Source organism: Protopterus annectens, chromosome 12.part0 (assembly GCF_019279795.1).
Source record: "Protopterus annectens isolate FY-2018-M chromosome 12.part0, PAN1.0, whole genome shotgun sequence".
NCBI classification, from domain to species: Eukaryota; Metazoa; Chordata; order Ceratodontiformes; family Protopteridae; genus Protopterus; species Protopterus annectens.
The window spans coordinates 756993087-757004212 of record NC_056746.1 but is presented as its reverse complement, the minus strand read 5'-3'; positions in this window follow the sequence as shown (position 1 = coordinate 757004212).

Here is an 11126-nt window from a genome sequence, read left to right as displayed (position 1 = left end):
GTCAGGCAGGCAGGCAATAAAATGATTATTCATCAGGGAATATTGGTATGCACACAGTTTAAACAATGATAAACCAAATGGAACAATGGTCCCAACAGTAGATATTTGTTTAGGAATATACTCATGTTGGTTTAAATGTGATGGTTGGATCACTTGAGTGGTGGGGGAAGGGAACAGATTCAATTGACAACTGCTATCAAGTATATTTTCAGTACACTACTATTCACTACTCTACATTCTGACCACACTTACATTCTACCTGGGCCATGGGGCTGCTACAGGACACCAACAGCTGTAGATATCAACAGAGCTATTGTATCCTTATTTTAGTTATACACATCAGACCTGTTTCTATACCAATTTCTTTATCTGTGGGCCCTGTGCAGATGAACTGTGTGCACATTACATTGCTGTTTCTACACATATTTTAGATTCACATATTAGTTGCAGGCCCTGCAGTGTGTGTTGTGCCTTTCACATACATCTACTGTGACATTCTCTGTGTGCAGGTTTCTTGGCGAGTGGGGAAACTATCCGTGACAGCGTGACATGTCTGGGCCAGACTTTAGAGTGTGGATGTCTAGCTTACATCTATTTGTAGGACTGGGGCTGATCAATACAGCAATTGTACACCTTCCATAGTTATACACATCATGCTAGTATTTCTATTCAGATTTCTTTACCTGTGTGCCCTGTATGGAAAATGTTATGTGTTGCAGTACATTACTTTTTCTGTTCAGATTACAGTTTACAACTGTAGAACCAGACTGAGATGTTAGTGACAGTCCCTGGATTCGAACTGTGGTGTGTGTGCAAAATTGAACTACAGACCTAGTCCTTATCAGAACTACTGGGGAGGTGTTGTGTGTTGCTTGTGACATTTCTATCTAGTACATATTTTTGTGCAAAGTACTTTTATTATGATATGTCGCATTATTTGTTTCCCATTTTCAGTACAAATTTTGCATACACAACAGACATTGGTGTCACTGTTTATGAAACGTGCACATTAGCTGGATTGCACATTTGACTGTTTTACAACTACATACTGCAATTTAGATTCCTGAGCACACAGTGCAGGTTTTAAGTCTGCACCTGTTAGCCTTATACATTTTCAGTGCATTCACAACTAGATACAGCTGAAATTGAAAGGTTAACATAAGACACTGCTGTCAGATAAACCAATAGAACACATTCTGATGGCAATATGTACTGTTGCTTTTTTTCAATTATTTGACATGCCCATTCTAAAGTATGCTGACAAGCAGTGCTAACTCTGATCACCTCAGTTAATGCATTATGCAGGACATACACATTTCTATTTTTCAATGACAAGTGAGATGACACACAGCAGGGTTTGGATCATCTTTATTAGTTTTGGCATACATATCTGTGTACAACTCAGAAGTCCACAATTACTATTTCTGCAAGAGCTTCACAGGGGAATGCTTTTCATTTCTAACTTTTACAGTAGCCCTGATATGGCACTTTCTTGGCAGATTCACTCAGACACACTCATACATATTCTAATATTTCTCTCCTGCATATTGCACCTTATTTACTACTGACATCTCTATTACACAGCAGCTGGGAATACACAGTTGTAACTCTAGCAGCCTGACAGTCATTTATTCCTGACTTTTACAGCATAATTATATATACAGGCAGTACTACCATTACTATAATTTTGATTTCTTACTGCTAATAATAGGGGGTATTCTGTACTCACCAAACTGCCGATGCAACCAGGCCAGTCGCTGGGCATGAGCCTCAACATTCTGGGATCTCTCTGCAGTAGCTGTATGGGGAGACATCACACATTAATCACACCTGCACAGTCACAAGTTGAACTTTTTCTATACTTAGAGATACATAAGACTGCATACTTACAGACAGGTGGGACATTCTGCACTCAAGCTTCTTGGATCCACTGGTCCAAGAGTCCACCCCTCCTCCACTTCAGGTCATTATGGTGGTGACGTAACTGCTCACCAGTCTAGGGTATGCCAGTGGCACTGTTGAGATCATGTGCAAGCTGGTCCCAGGCCTCCACTTAGTACTACAAGCCCTGGTACTGGCCTTGCAGCAGCCTGCCATCATGTTTTTTTACTAGGAGCCCAACCATGACTCTGCACTCCTGGATGCCCCAACGCTGTGCTTGGAAGCAAACACCTTCACTGACACCAGACATTTTGGTCCTACTGTGAGCAATCCTAAATGGTTATTGGTTTATTCCTGCCTGTGCAGTTTAGATTGGGCAGTTTACCCACACTTTTTTTTTGATTGGCCAGTTTTAATATGCTGTACTATGCTTAGCTCCATGCAAATCTGAATAGCAATGCTTAAACCAGGTAAGTACAGCTGAAAGCCATTAAGCAATGCTTACACTAGCAAAGCTTTGCTTAAATCTATTTTTTATTAAATGTATAAATTATTTTTTCCATTTATATTTTACATATTCCCACTCTTAATGTGCTATACATGAGCCATATGATTGACATCCACCATTCAAATTCCTTAAAAGTTTATTAAAAATTTGGCAGAGGGAGGATTTGAACAAAACATGTTTTACATGCTAAACCATGGCAGTACCACTATACTACAGTAGCTTGATGATGTTTTCTCTCACAGTAGCACTTGTCTATCATTTTCAGGATTTCAGCCAGCCTAAGCATAGCAGCACGCCATGCAAACAAGCTGTGCACCACTTAAATTTTGGATTTATTTCATGAAAAAAAAACAGAATACTTTTTAAAATTTTTATTGCTTTCCTCTTGCCCTACTGCTTCCATGCATGTAGGGCAAGAGTGCATACATCTGGGGGTGTGAACTTGAGGGCTGCTGCCTTCTAGGTGTTTGTGTTTTGTTTTTGTTTTTTTCAGTGTCCATGGACATTGAAATGTTAGCTACTTACATTTCAGTGTCTGCAGACACTCATTTACTATATAATATTAGAGCCAGGTTCTAATATAATATAACTTGACACTCATCTGTGTCACAAAGTGTCAGACGGCACTTTCAGAGTGATGGGGGCATGTTACTTGTCCAGGCACTTCTGACACACACCCCCTCCTCTCTCTCCTGGTTCATGTCCATTTAGATTAAATAGCAGTGTGCCTTCATGCATATGCAAGGCACACTGCTATTCTAAATGGACATGAACCACTCCATGCAAGAATAGTCTTATTCTTGCATGGAGCTCCATGAAACCTGTGGATAGTCTACTATGCTAGAAAGAATAAAAAAAGGTGATACAAGTCCCCCCTAGGAATTGGGTGGGGGCAGGTGTTGAATGAGTATAGTGTATACACAGTATGATAAAAGGTTATTAAGAATGTAAAGTATTTCTTGAAGTAGATTATACAGGAGATATACATGGGCATAGCTATGAATAAGTGAGAAATTCTTTGAGAGATGACTTAAATATATGGAGGCTTGTCATCATTCTGATTGAATTTGGGATAGAGTTCCACAGTTTGCCTATGCAGTCGAGTATAGATTTTGTCCCAAACTTTATTTTCATCAGTTTACAGATTTCAAGCATGTTTTTGACTTGAGAGCACATAGGGCAATTTGGGAGATAGTCATAAGGTACTGAGGACATAGAAGGTCAAATAGAGGCATTATATAGTATTTTATGGGTCAGAAGAAGTTGCATATGGGCTAGTTGATGTGGGAGTTCTAACTAGTTGAGAGCACATTATCCAGAACAGTGATGTGCTCAATGTGGCAGCTTAGCTGCAAGTCTATGTTATTAAACCATTGCTTCAGTTGGGATTTTAGAGAGATCTGTTAAATATAGCTCTTCTCCCTTACCTCCTGTATTACTTTCATTAAATCTTCCATTAATTCCACTTTTAACTTTTGTACTGACTCTTCTTTAAATGTATTGCCTTTCTATTTCTTTTTCTCATTTAGAAGTCATCAAGTCCTTTTGTATATATTTCATATACGGAATTACTTTTGACATTATATTGACTTGCATATAACCAAAAAAAAAAATTATCTTTTATCTGCCACATTTTACCTTCTTCCCTCTTTGTGACTTTCCCAAAATGTAATTTCTTCCTTTTTTTAGTCTTAATAAACACTTTGTCAGAAAATCATGTCCAGTACTTCTTTCATTCTTTCATAAAATTGTCTTTCTCTTTAGACAGATTATGTCTCTCTTCTCCTCTCCCAACAGTTTTCTAATATTTCTCTACACATTTTTCCTGTTCATCCTTCTGATTTTTTTTATTTCTATTTTTACCATTATGCAAACTTTGGTTTGTATTTTTCTTTAGATATTACCCAAAATTCAATCCATGAACTATAAAAATGTCTCACAGTCATATGCTCATGCCATAAAATGTTTCTTTCCTAATCAGGTATCATAGCTTCTGTAATAATTTCTTTCCGTCTTTGCATAGCATCACTTTCTGCTATGTAAAAGGATCAGAATCCCATATTCCAATACTGTGACATATACAAACCCACCATTCCTTTAGAACACTATATAAAATTCCCATTTCCTCATCAGGCATCAGCTTATAAAACCCATGAGTTAAGCCATCTGCACCAGGCACACTATCCACTGTACCTTCCCATCACTTGTTTAATCTTTGACACACCGATATCCCTATTTAGGATCTGCACTTCATCTTTTTATTCCAGTGAATGCCCAGTAGAAATGATTTGCCCTTATATAACTCAGATAAAGGAACACTTTATTCTGCATTTGTCATTGATTGATATAATCAGTGGTGGCAGCAGACAATTTCTCCATATATTTGTAACTAGCATATACAGTGTTCCCTCAGAATAATTAACATCTTCAGTAGTGCCCTGCACAATAGATTTGGTTTAAGCAACCACTCCTTCATTTGCAATGTATTCTGCTTTAAATACATTGTGCTCTAACAAGAGCATCTGTTTTATCTCTACCAAGGCAAGCATGAAAACTTTGAAAAAGACAAAGTATAACTGATGCTCAAGAGATGGAGGTTTAACTGTCTCAAGGTAAGATATTCCTTTATACAATTACTACCAAGCACTCCTAGATTCATAGCAAAGGTGGTCTTGCGAAAATCAGGCAAAGTCTTGCCTCATTATTTTATTTTGAAAAAAGAAAACCGAATTATAAATGATGCATGGCTTCATTTTCAAATTCCAGTAATCCCCACTAATATGCAGGAAAAAGTACTATTATCACAAAAAAGCAGTCTAAGGTTTAGGCACCACTGGAAACAAATTGCTTGGAAACAAATAATTAATCGATGACAGCAGTCAATGTTCCCTTCTATAAATAATATTCACCTGAGGCACAAGACACAGACGTGCCCAGTTAATAACTGTCCAGTACTGAACCCCCCTCTATTTTCTTTCATTGAACTAGAGGTATCCTGTAATTCAAACCTCCTCCACCTCCCAGTGCTGTGGAATAGATGGATGGGTGTCCTAACTACTGCCTAGGTGAACTAGTGTTGTTTAGTGTCTTGTGTGTCATGGCACTGGCAGATGTGGATGAAAGTGGTCCATCCTGTGGGGGGGGGAGCACATATAGGATACACATCACAGTTTAATTTCCCTTGTGCATGGGAAACAACCACATAGTGCTACCTTAAGATGGGTAGGGCTTGCTGCTGATATTAGCCTGTTGTGGAAGTGGCAGCAGTTTTCTGCTGATGCCTATTACTCATCTGACCCTTGGGGTTACCAAGGTGGAGGAAAGTAAAATGAGAAAATAATTCCATGTCAGCAGTGAGATGCTTTTCCTGGATACCAAAAAAAAGGGGGTAGGCAGACTGGGCAGTCAAGGGCCAGCACTAGGGCAGCTGCTGATTAGCTGTGTGGGAAAAAAATGAGCTTGGAAAAAAATCCCCCTCCACAAGTATATTAGTCAAAAAAAGCCCCAGAATTGCTTTGTACAAGTCAGTTCTCCTTTAATATGCCATACAAGTATGTAGTGGGATAAATCTTAGCCCTACAGAATCCCCAGAACAATCCACTAAAAGGACCCTAATGTACTCAATTGCAAAAATAGAAGTTTATTTTAAATTTGTGGAAGAATTGAATAAAATAACAGACAAAGTGCATTCTGCTGCCCCAAAATATCATATAATCTGTAAATCCCGCAACACTTCAACCTTTTCCTATCCGGTAAAGAAAGAAGCTTAACATTTTGCAAAACAATATAGCTATATATCTATATCTATAGCTACATCTAACTACATATGTATATATCTGTTGTTATGTATGTAACCAAGGTAGACATATCAGAAAATGCAAAACAGTTTATTTTTTGCAAATTATTAAACATTTGACATAAATAGAAATGATGAAACATGAAACATCACTAAAGTATGACGTTCCATGTACAAGTTAACTATTTCGTGGGTATGATTCTTAATTTTATGTTTTCTATGACCACCCCACTGCCTATCAAAATAGAGGAATCACCTACATCAGTCTCATTAGATTCTACTTCAGTCTCAGCATCCACAGAAGCCAAAAATTTAAAATTAATTTATAAGTTCTGGACATAATTCACAGGTGTCTCAGGAAAACTCTCACCCTGAACAAGAAAAGATGGAACTGGTGCCTCAAAACTAGAAGTCATAAAGCAGGATCACCCCCCCCCCAGTGATATCCCCAAAACATCCACATCCTCACCCCCAACCTTCACGGTGTTCATAATAACAACTGTAGCATCACAAAAACAATCATACACTAAATCAATTCATAGATATTCAATAAAAACAGATTTAGAACAGCAAGTAAAGTAATCTTTTCTCAAATATCCAAGGATGCCACAAACATCACAGTGTCATTTAGGATAAGCCTTAATAAGATGGTAACACAGGCTACAACAATTACATGCTTTCAGTCAATAACTATGATAAACTCTCCCTCTTTATCCATTAAATATCATCATCTTGGCAATATGCTGAGGAGTCCCATCACACAGTTGTAATTCATTGTAGGTTCCCCCTCTCCCACCCCACCACCTGTACTGCACAAAAAGTAATTGTACTTTGTGAATTGTGTAATGGAATTAATAGCCTGACATTGAGTCTTTGAAACTTTGCATAAACTTAAGTTCATCCACAGCAATAGAGCAAAACTGAAGAAGCACGTGCCATCTTAATAGAAGATCATGAACCTGAAAGGCTATATTTACCCCATGGGTGTTTCTCCTGCAGATTCAGGAATTATTTGTGTGAAACCAAAAGAGTGGGCTCCATCTTAAAGTAATCATCAAAAAATGGTCAGTACCTAACTGAATGAGAGTCCACATTTACACTGTTGGCACTCCCAATGGTTTTAATACATCTATCCAAAAAGGATTTATATCGAGGAGAGCTTTACCTGTATAATGAAAACACGGGCTGGATTTTGCAGTAACCTCCACTGCTATCAATCAGTTTGCTTACCAGCCTCAAGATAAATGTTTATTCCTGTAGCAGAAGTTGTCAGGAGATGAAGACAATGGAACAACAGGAAAGGAATGAGAGTGAGGTTACGTCAGTACATATGTTGGTATATATGAGAGCCCCAGCCCCCCCTTTCCTATTCATTCTCATTTTTGCCATTCTTTCTTTTCCTCTGCCCGTTATTGACCCAGTCCGTTATGTATTCTTGCATTTGCTATAGCCTTTTGTCCCTCAGGTCTAATAGTATGTTGTAGAGTAGGTGAAGGATTATCAGTCTCATTACCCCTGCTGCAATAATTCCCCAAAGTAATATATAAGTCTTTGCCCCTTATCTCTTGATAGTATCTTTCACTCTTTTTCAACTTTCTCTAGAATTTCCTTACTATTGAGGCCTAAAGCTAATAACAACAGAACCATCAAGGCTCAATTATTCAAGAAGCGTTCTATCCAGAAGTCCAGTTATGATAAATCGAGCAGATTTCTTCATCCGTTGAGGGAAGGAGAGACAGTGAGAATACAAACAGTGAAAGGTTTCAACTGGATTGGTCAAGTCACAGTCTATGTGCTGAGCCCAGATCCTACCTTGTAGAATCTGAGGGTGTGGAGTACAGGAGAAATCGCAGACATCTTCCTTTACCAGAATCATCATTGCAGCATTGTTCCTGTGATACAGACTCTAAAACTGAGAGCAAACCAAACGTTGTTCCCATCCCAGAGTGTGTTTCAGTTTCTAATTCCATTCCTGAAGATGTTCCAAATACTTCCAAGGTTGAACGTTCTGTAGAGACAGCTGCAGTTGATAAACCCAACTCCCAGTTTTATGTCACATGATGTGGTTGAATATCCAGGCCCAGTGTGAAATACGCAGCAACATGGACTTAACCGTATATATGTACCTAGTTTTGTATAAATGCATTACAAAGAACTATCTGTGATATCTGCATGCCAAATAGATTCATAATGTTGCATGATCTATTTCTCAAAGAGGGATAATGTAGCTCAGAGTGTATGTGCTGTATCTTTAAGAAGCATATCAAGGACTGAGCGTGCACATATAAATACCAGGCATGTGCTATTCCCAGTGCCATTTTGAGAGTGCAGCCAGAGAGTGAGCATGTTTGATTGCAGTAGTTAGTTTGTATATAAGTTACTTAAGTTAAAGTTAGTATACTACTATAGCAACGTGTTTGTAAATAATAAAGCTGCTTGAACAGAATCCATGAAGACTCTTGTGTCCAAAGTTGTAGAGTGACAATAATTATTTTTGCAGTTATATACTTAGCATGAAGAATTTCCCTCCTCCTAATAATCTGTTAAGCTGCTCTCCTAGGGAATTCTTTAATCACTATGATCTGTATTTTTTAACTCATGTTTATTACATCATGTCATCACTGAAATCATTAGGTATGCAGCAGTCCAAAATAGTTTGTAAATTATATACCAATAAAAATGCTAATAGGGTAGTGCACTGGCACTGTGAGTAACAATGCTGCCTCCTCTTCATCTGACATCTTCAGTGCAGAGCCTGCATTTTATCTCTGTGATTGTGTGTGTTTTCTATGTGTGTTCCTGTTTCTTTCCTCAACCTAAAGACAGACAGTAAGTGAATTAATGACAATACATTGGCCATAAGGGGGCACATATGTGTGTAGCAGGTATGAAAACTTTTTAATAAAAAAACTACTACTAATAATAATAATACTGTTGTTTGTTTTCAGTTTACAAAACAATGGCACCACAAAAAAAGAAAATGGATTCTGAAGCTGGACGTATAAACTTGAGATTAAAGGGCTAGATTCCAAAACAGTTGCTCTTAGTGTAAGTCCACCCTGATTGCAAAAGACCTGCTCTCAGTGTAAGTGACTTACTTTGTTGTAAGGCCCATCTATAAACAGGCTTACTATGGGGACCAGATTCCAAAACACCTACTCTCAGCTTGCTCTTAGAGTAAGTCTGTGCAAAACTAGAAATTCCAAGTTTTATTGTCTGTCTAAATGTAATTGTCAGTCAGAAGTAAGAAATAGTTCAATCTACTGAAAAAAAATCTAACTAATTTGTATTACCAATAACTAGATTTAATTCTAAGACAGACAAACTTGTAAATTATTAAAATATGAAATGCGAAGATAAACTGGCACAAAACTTTTTGTTTAAGTCATATTTAAGTGTTATTTAAGTGTTATATGCTGTAGGTAGTTAGACAATGCAAGCCTCATGCATAAACAATGTATGTGACAGTGTGTGCAGAGGAAACAGAAAAAATGTGTAACATATATTCCTGTTTAAACCCTACAAGATTAAAATATAAAAACACATGATGCACACAAACTAGGGGTATAGAGGTGTAGTTTCTTGTGTGTATCAATATATAAAAGTGTATACTATATGTACAGCAAATGCTTTAAATTCACTAAATATGCAATGTCACAGAACCTTTGTGCATGTGCAAATGGGCTATATTTTATAGTACCTGAAAGCAGTCCAAAAATGTGTCAAATAACTCCTGTTTAAATTCTAGCTACTTTTAGAAAGGCAGAGCCCATGGAAAATGTTTCTATATGTTCAATCTATTAAAATGTATCTCTATAAATGTAAACCTAATGCAGTGAACAGGAAAATTAACTTATATATTTATCAGAAAACAATTGAAAAGGTATTGTAAATGAATATGTGTGAAAAACTATAAGGCATCATCAAGATAGAATCAAGTTAAGAAATATATATAAAAAACATAATATAGAAGATCTCACTTATAGTAAAACATCCATAACTAAGTAGTAACAGTAGCTGTCTAAGGAATATATATTAGTGTTAGTCAATGTTGCCTGTATTACATTTGGAACCAAAATTAGAATCTAAATATTCCTATTGTATGTTAATACTTTTAAAATTTAAAATGTTCCTTTTCCCTGCATTAGGTTCACATCTATAGAGATACATTTTTGGATAGATTAGACATATATATACATTTTCCATGGGCTCTGCTTTGATTATGACATATGGGTTTCCTGGTTCATGGTAGGGTCCTGGACCTAGCAAGAGTATGGTAATGGGTTTTTCCCATGGTTAGTTGGACATGGAGCAGCTCAAGCATGACATATTGTTTGTCCAGCATCGAGGTGTACTTATCCTTTATGCAGACAGATCCATGGCCTTTTGCTCTTTCGTGTTCAGTGGGTGGTCTGAATATATGAAAGGCATTATAGTCATGCACGGCCAGAGTACTTTCCATGGCTTTGAAATGTTTCTGTAACTGCACAGATGTCAGCATTCTCCAGAGTGAGGTGATGTTCCAGGGAATGTAGTTTTTTTTGATGAGGCTCCTGTGACGTCCTTCCTCTGAGCCAGTAGACAAGGAGCCTCAATCCTCTCCACTGACACCAGTGAGGGATGTTCACATAGAACTAAAATGGATACATGCAATATTTTCAGATGCAGCTCTCTGCACCGAGCATAATTTCCCTTAAGATCACACAGGAGCACACCCAGTCCTGGTGCTAGACTTCATCCTCCAGGCCCCAAATAAGACTTTACTTTCTTCATGCAGAAACCAGTGCTCTGTCCCTTTTCCAAGTAGCTGACACACACACTCTTTGAAATTTGATTTTCACACACACACACACACACACACACACACACACACACACACACACACACACACACACACACATAGACAGGCACACACACACACACACACACACACACACACAC